The following is a 23,411-nucleotide window of genomic DNA, read 5'->3' on the forward strand; positions in this document are numbered from 1 at the left end:
CCAATTCCCCTCAAAGTGGGAACCCAATTTCCTGAAGCATTTATTGTATCAACAGACCATACACCGTAAGGCAGGATTTGGACAGTTATTCGTTTAGTTGACACACGTAAGCAGAGCATTAGAGAGAGTGTCTACTGAACATATAGGGTGCTTCTTAGTGAGGTAGAGGGGTGGTTTGTGAGAGGAATAGGCCTCTTACAGTATCTTGCTTTTAGCTTATCTCCTTTGGTATTCATTTCTATGCTTCAAGTTTTGGGGGCTCATTCATGCCCCTGTCCTTGATGAATAAGTTTGATGGTTGAAAACCATCATGTCTTGGTTGTTGCAACATCATTTTGCTGGCAATAGCCTGGACTTGGGAATCAGAAGTCCTAGGTTGGAGCCCAGATTATAACACTTACTAATTGTGTGATTCCACTTAAGTTGTTCAAATTCCCAGTCTGTAAAATGGAAATAATAAACGATGTGTCTGTCCTCACCCCCACTCCAGCTACCCATCTACTCACAGTGTAGGTCAAATGAGAATGTGAATTGGAAAATGTCATGTGTGGCTCGGCCATGGGCATTCCCATGTTTGCCAAAGATGGCGTAGTGAACTAACTGTTTCAGGGGGCCTGAAAGGACGCTATGTTGGAGGACAGTTATCAAGACTTTCCCCTTCTACAGTTTCTGTGATCATGGGCAGCTGCCTCTTAACCCACCCTAGTGGCAACCTGGACCACTGGGAGGTGACTCTGCTTAAAAGAACATTCTTTAGTTAAGTTGAAATTTATCCTTATAACTAACTTCCAAGATAATTTACACTTCTTGGTTCTAGTTGCATGGAGTAATATGAAACAATTCAAATCACTGTATTTCAAGTCATAAAAAGTTATCATTGAGAAAGGGGTCTTACAACTAACTCTGCTTCCTGTTTTTGGCAATTCTATTCAGTAAGAGCTGGTGCCTATCACGTGGGTGTTTAGGCTTTAAAGGCAGCTATTGTTTCTCCTCCTGATCTCCGGAAGTGGACCAGAAGGGCATGAGACTCAAATGGAGATGAATGGGAAGGAAACATTTTTAACTCAAAAATAACGGTGATTTTAATTTTATTTAGAATACAGTACTTGCAAGAGTAAACAATGCCTCCATTTATTGGGCTATGAATAATTTAAATGGCCAAGTAGACTACTGAGCTGTAAAAATGAAGACAAAATATTGATAGAGAAAAATATTTCTAATTTTTATAAGCTCCCATGTGTTTAACAACCAGTAAGGGAAGAACATTAATTGCACATAGAGAAATGGAAAAATGGTGATAAGGCAGCATGACAGTGCCTTTATGCACGCTACACTGATGTTCTTATAGTTGCCACAGGCCACGGGAGGACCCTTAAGTGTCTCATCAGAGATGAAAGGCAGGACCCACTCTCTACATTGAGTTCCATATTGATTACAGAATTTAAAATAAAAACAAGCAAACAAAAAAGCAGCACTGGCCTTGTTGTTAGATGCCCTGGGTTCTGTTCTTGACCCTGTTGCTGTCTAGCAGTGTGACTTTGGGGAAATCAGTCTTTACTCCTCACAATTAGTTTTTCTCAAATTAAACTGGGGAACATTTTTCTGCCCTGCCTGTATTATATAGTTTTTAGGATTAAATGTGACAATGTATATTATATGAATTCAAATCTTCACTTACTTGCAGCCATCTAACTTCTGGAAAGTTCTTTAAACGTCTCTGTGCCTGCTACTTTATCTTTAATTTGGGGATAATACTAGCTAGTTTTTTGGGGAAGTAAGTGGGTTCATCCCCATCAAGTACATAGAACAGTGCCTGAGAGTTCATGCCTAATGCAATCGCTATTGTTTTGTGAAATTTTGAGGGCTCTGTGACTTAGTATATGTTTAGTCTACTATATATTTTTTTGAAATAATATCTTTCTAAAAATAAAAATTATTATAACAACCTATTTAATGACCAAACCCAATCACAGAATTGGCAGGTTTTATCTTTATCACTTTGGTGGTTTCCCAAGATATGACTTTGTTGTCAGAAAAGCTTAATCATGATACTGAAATTAATCCCAAGTGCTTTTAACCAGCAGTGTGAGTTTGGACAGCGGTAGGTGGGGACCAGCATTCGACCCCGCCTTCTCTGCTACTGTTAGGGTCTTGAGATCTGCCTTAACTGTCTCGAGCTTGGCTTGTGTTGTATGTAACAACCTGGAGTTTAAAAATGTTATCTTTGATTTTGAGCTGTTCGAGTTGGGCTATTTTTTGAGCCATGTAACGTTTAGTGGTACTGAAATGTTGATCAAGAACTCCACTTATAGCAGACCCATTCATAATGATCCTAGTGGCTTATTTCCCAAAAGCCACTTTCAGATAAAAATACTGATCATGATGTCCCATGACTTTCCCTAAAGGAGTAAAGTTAAATTGTGGGAAATGCTTGGAATTTAACTAGTAATTAACTTATTAAGAAACATGTTTTAAAAAAATCACGTCTCCCCTAAGCTATTATTAAAAAAGGAACTAATGAGTTCAGAATTCTTTTTATATTTATTTTTTTATAAAGTGAAACCCAGTGATGATTGTCCAGTATCTTCAAGTCTGTTACTGAACTAAAATAGTTTCTGTAGATAGAGGAGACTTGGAGCCCAGTGCTGGCTTTTTAACCTCAGGTCCAGTTCGGATGAACACTGCTCCTGCTGCTGCTAAACTAGTTATCCGGTTAGAAGTGTAGACTTTCATTATCAAAGTTTGATGATGGGTATATTTGAAAGTTTGATTATAGAAGATGGGCACATGGCCTTTTCCTATTTTCCTGGTTATCAATAGAATTGAGACTGTTGAATGTTTTCTGTTTGATCCATCTTGGATGGAGCTAAAAATAGCTCTTCATTCTTAATTGTCTTTTTAATATTTCTTGAACCCTAAACCCTTTATTTCTAAAGTTTTACTCATATGCTATATTCCATTATAGTCCTAAGTAACATGATTAGGCTAATCATTTTGAAATGAAGAAATTACTTTGAAACATGTAAAAAGCACAAGTTAATTTTTATCTGCTGGTCAATTTCTTTTCCATAGTTTTTCATGAAGGACTGTCAGGTTTCTGTTTGGGAGGCGATGAAGAGACTGTATTGTGAAGGGTGCTTTCATGGGGCCACCTGGCAGGGAAAGGAGTGCTATGTGGAGACCCTGGATCTGTGTGTGATACGGGGAAAGGTTCTCTGCTTCTTTCAACATCAGCTTCCTCCTCTGTCAGTGGCACTGCCTGTCTGGAAGGTTACAGTCTGATGCCACACATTCCTGGGTGCACCACAGATTTCCAACAAATGGTTAACTGTGATATTTTATGTTAGGAACTTGTTCCATTTCTGTTGAATATTTCCAAGCAATTCTGAACAGACATTTTGGGGATTCTCTGTTTGTGACTGTATTAATAGACTTACCATTTTTGAGGTTACATGAAGACTCTGAGAACACCGAAAGGAATACTTGATTTTTGAACAGACTAATCATTCAATAAATTCTTACTTCTTGCTTCCTCTGTTTACTGTGTTAAGAGTTTTAATGACCATTTTTCATTTCTCCAGTTTTGACATGCTTGTGAATTTAGCTTTTAAAAAAGTTAAAGAGCTCTGGCCAGGTAGCTTAGTTGGTTAGAGCGTCATCCTGATACGCCAAGGTTGCAGTTCCATCCCTGGTCAGGACAGACAAGAATCAACCAATGCATGCATAAATAAGTGAAATCACAAATCAACCGATCAATCTCTCTCTCTCTCTCTCTCTCTCTCTCTCTCTCTCTCTCTCTCTCCCTTTCTCCTTCCCTCCCTCTCCCTCCCTCTCTTTGAAATCAATAAATAAAAAAGTTAACAGAGTAACTGAAAAGGATATAAAGTACTACCAGGATATTTCCTCATTCACAATATCATATTTCATTCCTTAATTTGCTTCTGGATTATTTGAGCCTGATGGTGGTTATAAAGTGCCCTCCAGGACACAAGTTGCATTTTCAAGCTGGTGCCCTTGCGAGGGGAAAGGAAGGCATCCTCAGTGCATGTTCTTGGGCTGCACCTCCCCCACTGCCTCTCAGTTTTTCTGGCTCATCAGTGGGTTGGACCCTGTGTTGGTGGTCAGTGCTCCTGGTGGCTGTGTTCTAATGCAAGTTGAAGGATATACTGCTTGGGAACCAGTATTTGAAACATTACATATTTTAATGAGCCATAAAATTGCACAATGTCTTCTTTGTGTTGTTTTATAACCCAACATGTTGTTCGATTTGTTTCTCCAGGTGGCATTTTTCTGAAATCCTTCACTGCGAATTCCTGGCATTCCCGCAGATACACTAGGTAAGTAAATGAAATCAGATGCCCTTATTGTCAGTGATTCTTTGGAAATGCTTTCCAGGTTGGTAGCAACTTACTTGAAAGAGGTGCAGTGTTTCAAACTTTGGGGCTATGAATGGTAAACACTAGGTGTTGTTTGTTTTTTTTTGGGGGGGGGGGACGGTTAGATTGAAACACCACTTGATGATCATACACGAATGTTGTAAAGGACCCTGTAAAGTTTCAAAGTGGTATTAAATTTAATGCTATAATTTCCATGCTTCAGTTCTGACATGATCTGTTCTGTTACTATTCATAAAAACCAGTTTCAGGGCTGTTTATAATGGGCTTAGCTGGCTAAGTTGTCTTTCCTTTTGAGCTTCTCTGTGGACCATTTCACTGTTATCTTTTCTCTCTGGAAGGCGAAGTAGAGATGGCCAGTTCAGATGACCCCTTTTATGACTGAGTGTCCACTCAGGTACAGGAATTGCCTAAATAAAAGTTGAAAACAGTTGACTAACAGGTGATTTATGATTAACTCTATGGATTTTAATTTTTAAGGGCCACTTTTGGGAAATATTAGTAACAATAATGGGGACTAAGCACGCATTCAAGAAAAGCAAGTCTTGTTCAACCTTTAGTGGTCTCCTTATGAACTTGAGGATGTAGCTCAGACAAAGGGAGCCAGCTTGAGGTATGGATTTGGGACCAATTGATACCCTCCTACGAAGGAGAGTCTGCCATGTGCAGGGAATTTGTAGAGCATCTTCACAGACACCGTGTCATTTGTGGGAAGGTGATTGTTTAAGCTTACAGATTCTGGAGGAGGAAAAATTGGTGTTTTGTCATAAATTGAACTGTTGACTTTTCAAATGTTACTAAATTGTTCTAACAACTGCTTGCATTAGATTAGGAAACTTGGCTCTTTATGTTTTCTTTTGTTTTATGGGAACTGTAAACACTTGTGAGTTATGAAATTATTTGAGCACAGTTCTTTATCATGGGAAAGCCAGGGCTGGTCTGAGACAGGTGGGTATCCTGAGAAGGCTAATTGTTGGCACCGTTACTGATAATCTTTAATCTGCTCCATATTTATTTAGTGGCGGTGGAAGAAACTGATTTTCCATTAATAAAACTATTAATTAAAAATACATATACCTTTTCCTATATGTTGAAAATAAGGATTTATTGCACGTTTTTCTGAACCAGGTGCTCATAAACCTGTCTAAAATTCGGCTAATAACACTCTGTCATGCATGGTTCAGATCCAGAATTTCAGGTGCCCGTCAGCCAGGTGACTTTGGGGTTGTTTTTTACTCAGTCAGTTCTACGAGCAAAAACAGTCTCAGACAGAAACAGGTCTGTACTGGTGAGGGTGTCCTGATGAGGGGCGTGTTTATTTCTACTCGGAGGCACTGTCTGCCATCTCGCCCCTATGTAAGGAGTGGCACGTTCACCCTGAGTTAAGTGGCTCCATATTTCCGATGTATCCCAATGGTGATTTAGTCCCCCATTGTGGCTGTCGCCCTGGATTGCTGCCAGGCTGGCCTGTTGATCCAGCTCTGGGGAACAGCCAATTCCTTGCTGCCGTGCCTTCGGGAGCTGCATCATAGTCACCCTTGAAATCCCCATCTCTGAGGATTTAACCAGATAAAACCAGCCTCCTCGGAGTCTTTTTAAATTTTGACTGTGAATTCATCCCAGACAAGTACAATAAAACTTGACCAAGTCAGACAGACACAGGCACGGCCATTCTGAATTTACAGCATCTGAATTACAGAGAAATCTGACCTTACCTGCTGTTATACACAGTCACTCACATGCTATCAACTGGTGAAAGGTTTCTCGTATTGCGGTTGGGGGAGAGCCTCACTGTCAGGTGGTCCCAGGCTGTAGCCCCGCCTCTGCTGGACTCAGACCTGGGCTGGGATCCCAGCTGTGGTGTGCGTTGGCTGTGTGACCTACAGCAGGTTTCTCTACCTGATGGAACTCCCACCTCTTTACATGTGGACGCCGCTTCCTCCCAAAGTGGTTTGGAAGATTGAACGAGGCAAAGAGGGCAATGTGTGTGGTACACAGTAGACAACAAAGTACTCCCTGTCTGGCTCCCTGATCCTGGGGATCTTGGAAGGAACTGCCCTGCCAGGCACCTGTGCCCTCACTGGTAAAGTGGCAAGGTGACAAGGCGACACCTACTCTGTTTTGCCTGCCTACTCTGTGAAAATTGGGAGTAGTCTTTGAAAATCATGAACTTAGGGTGTGTGTTGATATTAGGGAGCTTCTAATGGGCAGACTTTAAAAAAATGTAGTCAGAACTTCCTAGGCTTGAGTCCCAGCCTATACCTTATAATTAGGTGTATGATCCTGAACAAGTTACTAACACCCTCTCTGGCTCTCACCTGTCTCACAGGTTTGCTGTGAGAGTAAATGATAGAATGGAGCATACAGAAGTAGTACCAATGAATCTCAATAAATATGTCTTTTCCTTGCATATAGTTTGACTGTTAATAACATCAAGGTTTTTAAATGCCAGTTTTAGGGTACAGAATTCATTCCCACTAGCATCTTGGAAGAAGATAATTGGAGAGGGGAAGCGCTTAATAAGAGAGGGTGTAACAGCCTTCCCCCTTTATTGAGGGGAAAGTGGTCTCTGGATAGGAAACTGGTCAAAATAGAATAGAAACAAGACAGTGATTTTTCAAGGTTTTAAAAAAGCAAATCAAAGTAATCGCATATACTAAAAGCTTAAGGGAATGCAGTTCTGTTCCTACTTTTGTTACTCCTATGTTGACGGCTTGTCTTTTTTCTGGAAAGAGGTTCTGCTCGACCTGGGCCTGCCTGACAGAGGAGTATGGGAGATGCTCCCAGCAGGAGTGCTCTCTTTCTATAGAAAGTTGCTCCCCTTGGGAGACCCTAAACTTCCTGAGGGTTGTTCTGAGTCTTTTGTTACATCCTTGGTGCCCAGTACAATGTGTGGTGCTCAGTGAGTATCGGGTGAATGGCTAAAGGATAGGTGATGGTTAGGCTGTAGAGCTGGTTCTATAACATTTGTTACTCCTCACCCGAGGATATTTTTCCATTGATTTATTTAGGGGGAGAGAAGAGAGAAGGAAAGACAAAGAGAAGCATCGATGTGAGAGAAACACATCAAATGGATGCCTCGTGCATGAGCCCCGACCAGGGTCCCGGGCTGGCTGCAGCCTGCAACCAAGGTATGTGCCCTTGACCAGAATTGAACCTGGGACCTTTTGGTCTGCAGGCCGACTCTCTATCCACTGAGTCAAACTGGCTAGGGCTGCTGGAAGCCGATCCACCCTGGCTGCTTGAGGCAGTCTCTGCAGGGATGTCTCAAGGGACCTGGCGTATATGGCATACTGTTCTTTAATATGTTTGCTCCCCCTCTTAACGCTCCCTGAGAAAGGTTGTTCCCCCAGGTGAGGATTTTTATCAGTAAACCCTTTAACTGAGTGTCAGAGGGGCGGTTGGTCGCTTTGATCTTTGCTTGGAGTGACCTCCTTCAGTTACTTCCTTATAGCTTAGTGGAACAATAGAGTAACCTTTGAATGGAGTTGGGAAGCCCCCTGGCCTTTTGTATAGAATGGATAGGATTGGAACCAAATAGTATATAAACAGATGTTAGATGACAATAAAGAGAGGTACCTGGCTAAGAAGAACCTGGCCATGATGATCACCTGAACACTGCCTCCATGTCATTCATTCTCCGCCGACTCCGTCCACACCTTTGGGAACCCCTGGACCCGCTGGGGCTGGACCCCAGCATAGGGCCATTTCTGTAACAGTCTCTGAAGAGACCTCTACTTCAGGCACATTGTAGGTTGCCCAGCATAGTATCTGACACATATCATGTGCCCAGTAAATGTTATGTAAATGGAGGAGTGAGTATGAGCTTAAGTATAACTCCCAATTTGTTAAGGAGTTTTGGAAGTATGACCCGTTTATAATTTGGGAAGCCATGAAAATTCTTTTAAGCAGAGAAGTAAAGTTGAACATTAAGAAGGCACCACAAGTGGCATATTGACCAGGAGACCAGGTAGGAAGGTGTCATTGGCAAGAAACAATGAGGGCTGGGGGGGCAGGTGGGCGGGGCTGCAGCTAACTGCTCAGTCCCGGGGGCAGTGCCCATGGGCTAGTTTTGGACAGGAGCTGGGGCAGCTCGGCAGAGCAAGGGTGGGATTGCCATAGACAAGCTTAAAGTACAAGGAATGGATGTTAAGGGAATTCTCATGTACTGGCTTTTGTTCTTTTGAGAAGTGGAAGAAATCATTTGTCTTGGGGAGAGGAGGTGAAGGCGGCGGGGGGTGGGGGGGTTAAGAAGAATGAACACTCCCCTACTTGGAAAGGAACGCTTCTCCGTGCTGATGTGGCCAGAGTCCATCTTCCTGTGAATTCTGGTGCTCTGAGGGATTACTCCACAGGGGATTCCAGTCCTCCGTTCAATGGGATTGGTCCATAGGAAATTCTGGATTTCACATTAGTAACCACAGTTTTGTTTTGATCAAATGCCAAAGTCTGTGAAAAAGGCTTTACACAAATCCTGCAGCAGGTGGATTTGGAATACCAATTGGCACTCCTCTTGTCATTCCATCTACACGAAGAAATGCCCTTGATCCTTCCGTAGACAGCTTGTTACTTTAATGATCCACTTTTAAATTGCTGTTTGAAAGGAAGGAGATGAACTGATCTCGGCTGATTGAATATGCACTGGGATGGAATGGAGGTGTTTCCCTCATTGTCACTGTAAAGTGTACTTATCCTATATAATAAAAGGCTAATATGCAAATCGACCAAATGGCGGAACGACCAGTTACTATGACATGCACTGATCACCAGGGGGCAGATGCTCAATGCAGGTGCTGCCCCCTGTGGTCAGTCTGTTCCCACAGGGGGAGCACCACTAGGCCAGAAGCCGGGCTCACAGCTAGCCAGTGCAGTAGCGGTGGCGGGAGCCTCTCCCGCCTCTGTGACAGTGCTAAGGATGTCTGACTGCGGGCTTAGGCCTAAGCCATCAGTTGGACATCCCCCGAGGGTTCCTAGACTGCAAAAGGGTGCAGGCCGGGCTGAGGAACCCCCCTCCCCCAAGTGCACAAATTTTGTGCATCAGGCCTCTAGTGCTTTTATGATGCTTGTTCAGTTAGGTAAGTAGTACCTGTGTACAGTTTTATTTTGTATCCCCTTTTACTTCCCCTGCCAAACCATAGCAGCCCTGCTTACCACCAAACAAGGCTCAAAAGTTCCAAGATCCTTCCCCCATAAACACCCTCTCTGCTCTTTGAAATTTCGTCATGATTTCCTAGCATAAACTGACTTCTTCTGAACTAAATATTGATTTTATCTGCATTCCCTTTTGGATTAATTTAATAACCAAAATAAAGTTTGTGTAATCTTTTCCCTATCTTGTACTCACACGCTGGGGGCAACCACTAGTTACAGGGCAAGGGTCCCATGCAACCTGTAAAGATGGGGTTGGTCCCCCATATCTGTACCTTACGTTACCAGCCCAGAACAGCCTATGAGAAACTCTTAAAGCTACTTGGCAAGCTCAGATGAACTTGGAAATGTACCTGATTTTGATCCAAATTATTCTATGCACACAGCCAAGTTGTGTTAGGAAATGGACACTTCCTGTCATTAACTCACAGCTTAGGTCATCTCTTTCAAGTAATGAAGGCAAATAGGACTGAAAATCCACTTTAGACATCTAGTGTGACTAATCTGAAAGAGCTGGTTTCTTTCTTGCTTCCTCACCACCACATTTCTCCCTTCTTGCTTCATGTTCAAACTGTATCCCTGACTCAGTTGCAGTTCAGTTCATTCCCTCTACTTCCCTTATATTCATGGAGTGGCTATGGATTGGAAAGACAGTCACCTGGTGGTCAGCTGCTTTCTTGGACTCTGTCTCATTATTCAAGGTCATGGTAACTAGTTTATTGGCCATTTACAACCACATCAGGTACAGTTAAGTCTATTCTAGAAATTGCCAGGCATTTTGCTAAGAGGGTAGTTGCAGAGAAAGCCACTGGGGCAAACCCCTAGGAGTTACACTTTTCTTTAGCTGCTATATATTCTCTTTCATGCTTGCAGTATTGATATCTGCACATCTCAAAGTGAAGATGGTTTTTCACCTGCCCCCAGGTGTACATTCCTTTCTTCACATAGTTGAGCGCTTAGTCTGTATACAATTTTATGTTCAGTTATTTTTTTGTTTTGTTTAATATGGCATGAAATTTCCCCATATTGTTAAAAGTTTCTTGTTAAAAAAAAGCATTTTGATGGTTGGATATTCTATCTTATGGCACATATTTAAATCATTTTAACCTATTTTTGACAACTAAGTTGTTTTCTGATTTATTTTAAACCATTAAATATAAACTTTGAATATCCTTTTACAGACATCTGTTCAGTTTTTAAAATACTGTATATCTAGGCAAGTTGGGCTCCCATTGGCAGTCTGAGTTTTGTTTTATCCCACCCTAAGGATCATCGGATCCTTAAATCTTTGACAATTTGGGAAGTGAGAATGGCATCTCATTTTAATTCTTACTGTTTTTGTTTCTAATGAAATTGAATGCTTTTCATACGTACACTAGCCATTTATATTTTCTCTTTTGTGATTGTTTATGTCCTCCTTTTCAGGTGAAATTGTCATTTATGACAACTGATTTATGATCTCACCCTGCATCCTGCCCTAGTACTTCTGTTTCCCCTTTGCCTGTCCAGGGCAGACATGATATAACTCCTGTTGACAGAATACTAATAATAAACACAATATGCTGGCTCATAATAAAGTGTTCACTGACCCCATGAAGTGAATCTTACCTGTTTCTCTTCTCATGTTTCTTGTCACACTGCCTGGCTGACTTTTCTTGCCTGCCTCTTAGTCGTTGTTTCCTTGACCCTCTTCTCCTTTAGCTCCTTGCCTTCTCCAGGTTATCTAGTCCACTCCGGGACTCCAGCTGCCACCCACAGGCCAGACCTCCCCAGACCAAACTCTCCCCAGGCTGCAGACCCACATAGCCAACTGCCCAGTGGTGGTCTTCCCCTGGGGTCCCACTGGCACTTCTAATGCAGTGTGCCCCAAAATGAACCCGTTCCTCCTCCTGGCTAGAATTATTCTTTATTAGCTAGCTTTTCAACGTCACCTCCCGGGGAACTCGGGCAAGGAATACAAATATTTTCATAAGATTCTTTCAGGGAGTAGAATTAATATTTTTGAGAATGAAAATATGGTGAATTGTCTCCCAAGGATTGAAAGACTTTATTAAGATTGCGAAATATCCTTCCCCAGGGGTACGTTTCTTCGGGGGTTATGGGAAATATGGTGCTGGGAAGAATAAAGGGAAATTTAAGACCGTGGAAGTTGGAAACAGCCAATGAAATTCAATCCGTTTTTAGAACACATATAACACACTAACTCCCAGAGATTTAAGACAGCTCAGTTTGCTTCCTGAGCCTTTCAGGCTCATTATGACTATGACACGGAAAGGTTCTTCCGCATGAATATGCTGTGACCGTGTTTTATTTACTGTGTATGTTTACTGCACCTGAATATAGGTGTCCCCATGGGTCTGCCTTCCCTTATCAGTGTCAAGTGGTTTTACTGTTGGTACTTTTCCTAGACTGGGTTTCCCCCAAAACAGATTCTATGATAAGGATCTAAGCACAAGTAGTTATTAGGGAGTAATCCTGGCAAGCATTGAAGGAATAGGGATTGGGATATGGAGAGAAGAGAGCCAGTGAAGGGATGTGTTGGAACGGGCTGCTCAGTCCCTGGTGAATGCCAGGAAACAGCCTTCAGAATCATCCCCTCTGAGGAGCTGACAAGCTGGGGTATGTCTCCTCCAACTCACATCTGCCACTGACTGACGTCTGCTCTTGAGGCCAGCCCTGAAGGTGTGCTCCTGCAGGTAGAGGGTCTGCAGGCGGAGGGCCTGGGTGCTTGCTGCATGTACTGGAGTGGGAGCTGAGGGGACACTGGTAGGCACTGGCAGTGCCTGCTGAGTGCACTGCTCTACGTTTTTAACATGTTCACTTTAGAGGCAGCTCAGAGGGTCAGATACAAAGCACGTGCAGTTTGTTAGTAGTGTGTACTTAAATTACATCAGTACCTGCTAGAAGTCAGAGTGAATTTAAAAGCTATTGAGAATTTGATACTACTGATCCTGACCCTGATACTGGGAAGGGAAGATATAGGGAGAGTCTCTGAGAGGCGTCTTGATGTTGTTCCTAAAATGACATTGTGCCTTGGTAACAAACACCGATAGGCCATTAGAGTAACAAATGGGACAACTGGATTGTTAGGCTCCTTATAGTTGAGGTTTCCTCACTGCTAACCAGCCTACGGAATTATAACTCAGCCTATAAGGAAATTACGAGATTTTTTCCATACACTCAGATCTGGAAGAAAACAAAAATCTGAGGGAAATATGTGGCCAGCCAAGTCTGAACAGAGCCACCTTCATTAGTTTGAGAAATTCGTGGGGAGGGAAAGAAGGTAGAATCCAGTGCTGTTCGTGGACCTTCTCCGCTATATGCATTTTGATGTTCCCTTTTGTTATACTCACACAACAGTCGTGATGATATATCTTAACATGGAAAAGGTGTCCTACCGTCCTGTTGACTGTGCTGTTAGTGTCCTTTAGGGGATGAGGGGATAAGATCTCGAAGCTATCAGATACGTAATCATTGAGAACTATTGTGTGATGCTGGCAACAAAGAATAGGATTTTATGGGAACAAAGAAAGGAACAATTAATTCTGCCGTTTGGGGAAGGCATCCAGAACTGAGACATTTGACTTGGGCTTTAAGAATGACTAGTTTTCACTAAGGGATGAAGGAGGAGAAAGGAAGTCCAGGCAGAGAGGAGAGTTGGCAAAGGTAAGGGGCCTGAAAGTGCAGAGCCAGGTCAGGAGGCCATGAGTAGTTCGGTGTGACTGAAATATCAGTGTAGTGAGGTTGTAAGGCCGGTGGGAGAAGTCTGCTTGTGGAAGTCGTGAGGGCCTTGTCCCTGCTGTCACCGTCTCTCCCACATTAATGTCAAAAGGTGGAAGAAATGGCAGCTGGGAGGGGGCTCTGGGGACCGTGAACCTTCTGACCATCTTGAAGAAGATGAAGCAGAAAGAGTGGGAGCTTCGATTGCTCATGCTTAGCCTGGACAACGCTGGCAAAACAACCGTCTTCAAGAAGTTCAGCGGGGAAGACATCGACAACACCTCCCAGACACTGGGCTTCAGCATCAAGACCCTGGAGCACCGGGAATTCAAGCTGAACATCTGGGATGTTGAGCAGGAGTCCCTGTGGTCCTACTGGCAGACAGAACCACTCTGAGAGCAGTAGTTCTTGTCTGGGTGGAGGGCAGCACCGACTGCCGGCGCATGTAGGACTGCTAGCAGGAGCCCCTGGCTGGAGGCATCCTCATCTTGGCTAACAGGCAGGACCGGCCAGGAGCACTGTCTTCTAATGCCACTCGCGAGGCCCTGGAGCTGGACTCTGTCTGCAGCCACCACTGGCGCATCCAGGGCTGCAGCACCGGCACCAGGGATAACCTGCTGCCCAGCATCGACTGGCTCCTGGATGACCTTTCCCGCCTCATCTTCATGGCTGACTGAGCCACGCCAGGTGCCCCTACCTTGCAGTCTGCTCCCCTACCCACCCACCCAGGCACTCACCAAGCACCACCCGTGGTGGGCGGGAATCAGCCAGCCCAACGAACACTTCCTGTCTCCCTTTATGCTGCTGCCCACTGCTGCTCTATAATCAGCCCTGCTCCCATGGCAGGCGGGCTGTCACCCTGGCTGCTGACCCAGCCAGCCCACCTGCAGGGCTGGGGCTGGGCGGGGGCTGCCTCTGCTGCTATCAGGGCTGGGCCTCATCCTTTGCTCAGCTGTGAGAATAAACTAACTGTTCCTTGTCCAGAAAAAAAAATGTGGATACCATTTCTATTGGCTCATGTTCAAGTTCCCACCAAACATCCTGCCATTGTAGAAACAACGTAGGTGCAGGGTGATAAATGGAGCTTGTAGAACCTGTGTGGCACACTCATGATTCTTTCTGCCTTAGGAATTTCCACTTCCTCTTTTATCACCCAGGGACTGTTTTTCTGTCATGGAATTCCCCATTCGTCTGCAGATACACTTTTATCCCATCCTTTGAAACTGCATTCAGGCTTCCAAGGAGATGTTTCCCTGATGACTTCATGGCATAAGATGAAGACTTAGAAGTATTTGACACCAAATAAAGAAATGCTGGGCTATCTTGATTCTAATGTAGTAAATTGGCCCCTGATTGCTGTGTATCTTTGGGAGAATCTCTGTCCTTGAATAAAATGAATGTAAGAACAATCAATTGTGAGAACCAGTTCCAGCAACCAGATCCATAGATCCTTTTGTCTGCCCCTTGTCAGTCACTCTCCCCAGTACAAGAGCAAATAGAAAACGTACATGGGATGTTTTTTCATGTTGTGTGTAGCATCCAGTGTTGCAGCATGCCTTCGCTGTGCACTGGTGCTCTTCTCCACATGCAGGGGCTGAGATGGGGGTCTCATCCTTGAATTTGAGGAGACGGCTTTTGCTGTTCCTGTCTTGTGAGTGCTCTTGTCATAACAGCCCTAAACGCTGCTGTGACTCTGCCCAGGCCACGTGAATCTTCACTCTCCACTGGGACCATTATGCTCCCACCAGAGCATTAGATCACTCCCCTTCCCCCCCCCGCCCTCCCCCCATATCATAGCTATTGAGAGCTTTCGATGGAAAACCTGGTTTTGAGGATGGATGAGCTTTTTCCTTCTGATTCAGCAGAAAATTGTGTGGGAGGGTACAGATTGGTGGCCAAATAGGCAGGTTAAGAAATAGTGGTTCTTTAGTGGTTTGTCAGTCCCTTGTGGAAGGATAGCTTTTGGCCTCCTGTTCTGCTATTGGTTATGTTACTTACACTGAATTTTAAACTTGGGGAGTTTAGTCAGAGTGAATCTTAGCATGTATTCTGTATGTCACTCTGGGGAGATGCTGACATGTGGTAGATTTACAAAGGCCACACATCCACTTGGCTCTTCCCATCCAGAGCTGGAGCTGTGCTTCCCTGCCCTTAGAGTCTGGGTAGGCCTTCTGACTTGCTTGGAGTGATAGATGCAGCACAAGTGAGTGCCAGAGCCTTGACCTCAAGAGGTCTGTCAGCGTCTGCCTCGCCCTGTTGGAACTCCCTGAGGCTCTCATCCGCAAGAGGAGGAGCGCTGTGGTGGCCCCTCGCCAGGCAGTGTTAATCGCCAGGCATGTGAATGAAATCTTCGCCAGCTGACTAAATTTTGAGGAGCTTCGTTACACAACAATAGTTAACGGATATACTAACTTAAGCAGTCGCACCCAACAAAAACTCTGAAATAAGAAAAAAAAATGGGTGCTTAATCAGATACTTTCCATGAGGCTCTTCTGGCTTACAACGAAATTTCTGGACAGGAATTTTCCAGAAACCTGAGGCAAGTGAACAGTTAACAAGAACATAATGTGTTTGGCACGTGATGAACAGCACCAGAAAATGGCGCCTAATTGCAGCCTGAGGGGTCGGGTGAGGGTCGTGCCAGTGCTGCCTCAGGAGCCGGTGGAGAAGCTGTTCCTCCCACCTGCGCTCAGCGACATCTTGCTGAGGGCTGTCGCTATCTGAAGGACCAGTGTCACTGAGGCTTCATTCTTTCAGCTTAATGATTAGATTGAAGCAGACACAGCTTCGGGTGCGGCCCACCTGCTCCACTTGCCGGCCAGCTGTGGGATGTGAGACTTGCCCGTGTTCCCATCGTAGGGTAGCTTTAATTATTACTGCTTCCTAAGGGCAAATCTGATTAGCAGATGTTGAAAGGGACACGTTTTCAGCAGCCCCCTGGTGAGGGGCTTTGGGCCGTGCCCCTTGCTGAGGCCTGATTGCTGAGTGCCTGGGCCTGGCAGCACCACGTCCAGGGACACTACACCCTCCATCTTCTCAGCACCCCAAGTCCAGGTGGGGCTGTTCACATGCTGGGACTGGCCTCAGAGCCATGTCCATAGCTACACCCAGGCCTTAAAATGCTCAGACCGGAAGATCCTCACGGTCATGCTTCGGCCAGACTGGCCACTGTGATCTGGGAAGAAGCAGAAGGCTCCAGAAATCATGGGAGTTGGAGCTGGACAAGACCCACTTGGTCGTGAAGCCTCCCCTTCATCATGGCCAATCGCTCCCCTGGGAAACTCTGGAGCGCTTCGTAAAGTCTGTTTCCAAATGACTCAGGCTGGGAGCCTTCCAGCCGGTCCCTCGGGAGGTGAAACGGCTTTTTCTGGGGAGGAACTATGTTCCTCACGATTGGTTGGGATCTTTGGTTGGTTGGCTCCAGCCCCATCACTCCTGGCTGGTCTCCCTCAGACCACCCTGAACAAGCCCCCCTCTGCCTCTCGCCTTCCCACAGTTAAGTCGATGTCATGCTTCCGCTGAGCAGCAATTAAACGGGAGGAGGGGCCTGCTTCCTTGTCTGGGGCTTTCTGCAGATGACTTTGCCCAGCTGCTCCAGTGTTCTGATCCCCTGGTCCGGATTTCTCTCTAATTTTTTCTCCCTGGAACATTTCATACGTGTGGAAACTGCTGGTACTTCATAAGCACTGTAAGGAGTGTGTATTTCACCATAGGAACGGCATTTTCATGGATAATTATTTGAAAAATTCTTTTGAGTCTTTGCCTTGAGCTTGGTTTGTATGGCATGGCCTAATGGGTGCAGAGAACTGTAAGTGGAACATGGCTTCTCCAGAAGCCAGTAATAATGATATCATGCGTCCTGCACACTGGTGGGCACAGCCATGTAAACACTGTGGTCCCAGGGCATTTTGCGGGGGGAGTTGCTGTAACTCAGTGTTCAGTCAGTAAACAAAGAAAATCAGGGTCTGGGTATCTGCACCGACCACAGCCACGCTAGGAACGTCAGTGAGTAAGGGATCGTGGTTTGTGGGCCTCTGACTGTTGTTCCTGATGAAGCTAGGAGATGAAAGGCAGGAGCTCACCAATGAGACTCAAGTTCAGGCCATGTGGCCAGATCCAGATTGGGAGAGCCATTTAGGTCAGTGTTTTCTGAGCATGCTCCACAGAATGCTACAGTTCCTAGGGGCATTTTAGGGGCTGCCTAGCATGGTGGGATCAAGGTGGTCCTTGTCAACCCTTTGTTTTATAGTCAGCACAGCTCCGCTTTTATCTGTTTCATATGCAGAACTGGAGTTGCTTGTCAGATCCTGTTTGATAGTGTTCCATGCTCAGAAAGAAAGTTTGCAAACCGCAGGTTCAGAGGACTGACTTCTAGTAAAAACAAACACAGAGAGAAGCCTCCTTAGCCAAGCAACTAACGATTACATTTCTAGGATCCACATAGATCAATCCACAGGCATTTGGAAGCAGCAAAAAGCAAAGAGCTAAACAAATAGATGTTTCAGTGTGACTGCTATGTCATCAGGAAACTCTTAGTCAGTCTAAACGGAACATGCAGACAGTGACCTCTGAGTGGCAAGGTGAACAAGAGGCCAATTCTGGTCATGGATGCAGGTGACTCTGCCAGACTGTGTTGTTTGCGGCAGCACCAGGAAGTCCTGGAGTTGAGGTTACTGAGAATCATGTGATAAAGGCGACCATTTATTGAGAGCTTTTCGTTTGCTGAGCACTATGCCTCAGGTGCATGGTCCATGCTAGGAAATGCAGGTTCTGTTATTATTCCCATCTCACACATTAGGAAACTGAGGCTCAGAGATTGAGTAATTTGCCCAAGGACACACAGCTAATACAGTGATGGAGCTGGGGATAGGTCATTTGGTCCTATTCTCGTTAAATGTTCTGTATTGACGCTCTCTGTTAATCCCTTTTAATTTTGTCTCTGTGTGGGTATTCTCCCCCCCCCCCCCAGCCCCTGCCCCCAATGGTTTTGGTAAATGGACTACCTAAAGATACCTAGTTTGAGAAAATGTCTTATTGTAGTTACAACTTAATGGTCATTCCACTCAAAGATTGCTCCATATAAAGTTGAAATTTAGTATTACATGTAAATGATCTCATTGATAGAAAAAAGAATGTAGAGAAAAGGAGGTGATAGGCTAACCTCAGCAGTGTGTGCTAATACTACAGGCATGTGCAGCTCTGGGAGTATGTCTGTGCCTGGATGTAGTGGCTCCCGGGTTGTATTGGTGCAGTGGAAAATAGAAGTCTTGAAGTCCATTGCTAAGGCACATGAGAATGACCTTCGCACGGGTTTTAAGTTTTTAAATGTTGAGTGTTCTTCTCAGAGTCTGCCTTAGCTTCTCCAACTCATCCTCTGTATAATGGCCTTACTTAGCAAAGGCTGGGTAAGGAGGGGTCTCTCTTGAGGGTCTGCTCTTGACTTGGTTCATGCCCCTCCAGATGCACATGAACCTAGTCCTATTCTTGTCAGTCACCGGAAGTTTCTGCTGAAACTTCGCTCTGCTGTGTTGTTGACTCTTTTGGAGCCAAGTAGAGCTGCTAAAGAGTGAATTGAGCAGGCGTTTAGTTTTGTTTTTATAGGTGCATTTGGAAAAGCTGGAACTGTTTGAGAAACTATTTCACAGCACATCCAGGTGGCTCGAATGATCTGCCTCCATGCATCACACCCATTTTAAACAAGACTAAAGCTGGTCGTATGGAGCGAGTGAGGCCCTCAGGGAGAAACATGAACTTATGTGGGTGCTTAGGAAGCACTGAGTAATAATTCTTTCAAGCCAGGAGGGCCCCATTTGCCCCGCTGAAATTTATGAACACTGCCCCGGTGGCTTATAAAAATTCATTTTCTTTCCCAAGTGCCCAGCTCACTTCCTGACAGTAACCATTTCATTGAAGGACTGGACTGTGCTAGGTCTTTACAGAGACACGCCTGAAAAAGCCCATTCTTGATTCTTCAGCAGATGATGATGCCGTTGCTGAGATAGAGCCTTAGATGTGGCCTCCCCATGAGGCCTGTGTTGGTGAAAGGGCACATGGAGAAAACGTTGCTCAATTGCAGATACTTATCCGATCTGAGGTGGCAGATAGCTAAGACTGTACAGGTCATAGTAGAGACGGTTGTGCAGAAACACCTCATGGTTTGGACCCAACCGGCTGGAAGCGTGTGTGATTGGCCTTAGAGTGACAGGCGGCTTGTCGGTGGTTTCCAAAACATCTGTCTCAGAGAGGGCGGTTGAAATTCCTACAGGGGAGTGTTTCCATTCATTGTCCATGAGAAACAAGATCGAGTGGGAGTAAGTGAAACAGATCAAGAGGAAATGAGTCTGCTCTCCACTTGGGATTACAATGCAGATGAATTCCATATTTTGGTTAGGGAATGTTTTCTTTTAGAAAAGAAAAGAAAGAAAAGTTTAGATTCTGACCCAGTTATTGAAAAGCAGACGAAGACGCAGTTCAATGCCTGCCCAGTTTCTTCCGTTGGTTGTACTTTTGTTTTTGTGTTTTGTTGTGTGTGTGTGCATGCGCGTATGCACATCCGTGCGCACAGGAAAATGGCCCAAGACGCACTGGCACGCTTTTCTGCCCTTGGCCTGGCTTTCACGCCAAGGTGGCCTGACCTTGCCAGAACAAGCAGCTTTAAAACTGCCGCAGTCAGCAAGGCTGTGGATCCTCGCCACATCTGCACATCGGCAACTTGAGGATTCAGACCAATAATACATATTAATCCTATCGACTAAAATCACAACCGATGTTTTCCTGGCTAAGTTTTTCTTGTAAAAATGGTGGGCCTATAAGAAAGCAACGCTCGATTTTGATTTAGAGATTATATATGCCCACCTCATCCCCTCCTGTATCAGGAATGGACCGGGCCGGTTTGCCCTTCGCACATTGCGTTTAAAATGTGCTCCCTCTGATGATTCCCAACCAAAGATCTGAGCTGTTTTACCTTCTGAGGTGTCACATAGCAGGGAGGTATTGGACACCTGGTCTGTGCAGGTTATGATAGCAAGTAGGGGAGACACCCGGTTCCTGCTCTCGTGGGGTTTACTGTCTGCAGCAGCCTGGGTGCTCAGAGAGCTGGGGGGCTCTCCATCAGCAAGTCAAGCATCTCTTTCTCATGGCTACCCTGGCACTGCGGGGTGGTCAGTGGCTTTGATCAGCCACCCTCGGCTCCCCATCCTGGTCCTAGGTAGGTCGGCCATGCTTAGGTCCCAGCCCCTCACAACAGCCCAGAGGGAGTGCTTGCAGCCTGCCCCTCCCACCTGCCTGGCCACTGGAAGTGGGTCTGCATCCAGCATTTGGCTTCATCTGCTGCTTCCATTTCTAATTTCCTTATATTCAGGAAAGCATTTGGGCATGTGATATTGGCATAAAATCATTTTGTACATTTTCCTGAATATAAGGAAATTAGAAATGGAAGCAGCAGATGAAGCAGCCAGTCCTCTAAGGCAGGCTCCTGCCACGCCTCCCAAGTCACCTGCTCTGCCTCCAGTTTGCGTGTAACAGTGGCTTTAGTCTTGCCCTGGCCCCGTGATGTTTTGTCCTCGTTGTCACTGTGCACAGATCTCCCTGTCTCCTGCAGTCCTTGGCTGGGTACCTGAAGGCGACTTGACTGGCTGAGGAAAGACTCTTCAGCCCCACCGTGGCCTCCCTGGGCTACTGTGCTTCTGGGGCCTGCACAGCAACCAGGGCTCCTCGCCTTCTCCCCCTGCACCCAGGAGGCCAGGCCCTCGGTCTAGGATTGTATCTCAGGGACAGGGCTGAGGGCATGACCGTCCTGCCATGCTCTGCCCTCTCAGAAGGGCAGCAGAGAAAGAAGAAACCCAGAGAGCTCAGCAGGAAGGATGGGAGACACCATCCAGTGCTGCCCAGGACACACACTCCCTCCCGTGGGCAGGGCAGAGCTCTGGGAAGTGCCCATCGGCTCGGAGCAGATACCCAGCGCGCATCCCTGTGGGGATGTGACAGTGTGATGGGCGAGGCGGAGCCCGGGGAGTGTGGGGACTGTCTAGTAAGGGGGAATGGCATGCTCTTCAGGCCTGTGCTGTGGGAAGTGCTGCGAGCTGAAGGGCACAGGTAAAGGCGGGGTCCTCAGTGGGGAGTAGCCGAGAGGGAAAGGCTTCCATGGACGAGGTGGCGTCCGCACTGGACCCTGGAGGACAGGTGGAGGTGGGAAGGAGTGAGGAGGCACCTTCACTGAGGTGAGCACGTGCAGGAGGTCCACTTGGCTGGAGCTCCGAGAGCAGCGGGACAGGCTCAGCGTGTCCGTGTCCGCTGCCTCCCAAACACTGGCCGCAGCAGGGAGGAGCCAGCAGGCGATTCCTGGAAGTCCCCGGAAACCATTCGCAAGCGCCTTTGCTAGAAGATTCCGGTGGGACCAGGACAAGGGCTTGGCAGCGCTGTAAAAATGGGTGTTTGGTCATCCTCCTGCCTGGGCCACAGCACATTTACCGTTCCAACACCCGCGCCTCCCCGGGACCCTGCTGGAGAGCGCGCACTGGGTAACACGAGGCCCCTGGGAGACTGTTAGCTTTTCTCTTCCCGATGGCGAATCAGAGCCCTCACACAACGCTGCAGAGTATTTCCCGAGGATGTGAAGGTAGCTGGACAAAAACCTTGACTTCAATGTTTTTTTTGTGTGTGTTTTTTCTAAAAGACAACTACAAAGGTCACAGAGATTTAAGGGTTCTAGAATTACAAATGGCTTTCCTCTTAAAGTGGACCCTCGTCATAACTCAAACTCAAAGCATTCTAATGTTATTTCTACTACAGAAATATATTTTTTACATGGAGATGCTTTTTATTTTCTTTAGTTTAACAGCCTCAGCGGTTCTGGTTTCTGCCGCCTGTAGGCGAGGTGGGCGCAGCTGACAGCTGCCCTCACTAAGCAGGTAGGCAGGCACTCGCGGCTGCCTTAATGATCACCATTTCCCTGCCATGCACGTCTGAACTGAAAGTTCTCTTTTGTGTGGGTTCTGCAGCACAGTATTACTTTATGGGTTTCTTTTTTACGTGCCCCCCTTTGGAGTGTTACTGGATCCCCAGCCACCGGAAGGCCGGGATCTGTTTCAGTAACTGATTTATCAGGTGCTGGGCCCGTCACACACTTCACTGCAAGAGTTTATGAAAGGGACCCCCGCCTCCCTCCCTGAGGACTCTGTGACTGGCTCGGCCACGAGCCCGCCACCGAGTGTGACAGGCCGTGGCTGCCTTTACGTTTTCCACACGGCAGTAAATGTGAAGTGGCTTCTACAAGCCACAGCACATGTGAAATACGAGCGCTGTAACCTCCGCCGCCGGCGGCCCCAGGCCTCGCGGCTGCTGCGCTCTGGCTGCCTTGGGCGTGGGCAGGAGGCCTCAGGAGTGGGCGAGAGACGTAAAGAAAGTGCTCCTAAGGCCCTTGGGCCTCCGGTCAGTTCAGATTTTATCAATAAGTGCTTGGAGGATGCTGTCCCCACGTTCTCCCCCTCCCTCCGGTTCCCCAGATGTTTCATCTCTCCCACCTTCACTACTCGCCAGCTGCGAGGTCCGGCTAGACTCCTTTCCAGGCGGCTGATTTAGAGTCTGTGCTGAGAGCAGCACCGTGCAGGTCTGGAGCGGGCGGGGTGATGGATGGTGGGGAGGTGGTGGTGGGGAGGTGGGGCAGCCACTCACTGGTGATGTATCAAGCAGTTAATCAGGAGACCCGCTTCCTCTCAGTGGGAGGTAAGGGATTTTCTGTGCTTTGTTCCTACTGCTAATATTCATTCCCGTTTCCCTCTTGGAGACCTCGGGCTCTGCTCTAAACCTTCCATGATTCGCTCTGGCAATGCCAGAGGTCAGCATTGTTCTCTCACCAAAGACACAGGAGATCACAGACCTTGGGGTTTCCTTGTTGCTAAAGGCCAAGGTTGTGGAGGACAGCTCTGTGTCCCCATAACAAGGCAGTGCTGCTGGCAGGGCCTGTGGTTTATTCAGACAAGCAGGTGGTTCCAGATCAGCCCCAGAGAGCACTTCAAGGGGAGCACTGTCTGACTCGCAGGCAGGAGGACCTGTTGCCCAGCTCTGCTATTAAATAGTGAACTTCGTAGCTGCTTTAATGTGCCACGTAGAAGACGAAGCTGGTTATGGAGGGGCAGCAGCGACAGGATG

The 23,411-nt window shown here is 46.3% G+C and overlaps 1 protein-coding gene and 1 pseudogene across 1 annotated transcript in view; both read left to right on the forward strand.

Moving 5' to 3' along the window:
- The window catches only part of LOC106696738, a 65,325-nt pseudogene extending 50,654 nt beyond the window's left edge, over positions 1 to 14,671 (forward strand).
- LHFPL2 (LHFPL tetraspan subfamily member 2) overlaps positions 1 to 23,411 on the forward strand; it is a 132,454-nt gene that overhangs the window by 50,667 nt on the left and 58,376 nt on the right. Inside the window, exon 2 of the mRNA XM_014451416.2 lies at positions 4,280 to 4,337. The gene's annotated coding sequence lies outside the window, so the exon portion shown is untranslated. The remainder of the gene's footprint in view (positions 1 to 4,279; positions 4,338 to 23,411) is intronic.

The sequence above is a fragment of the Myotis lucifugus genome, unplaced genomic scaffold, assembly GCF_000147115.1.
Source record: "Myotis lucifugus unplaced genomic scaffold, Myoluc2.0 scaffold_0, whole genome shotgun sequence".
In the NCBI taxonomy this organism is placed as follows: Eukaryota; Metazoa; Chordata; class Mammalia; order Chiroptera; family Vespertilionidae; genus Myotis; species Myotis lucifugus.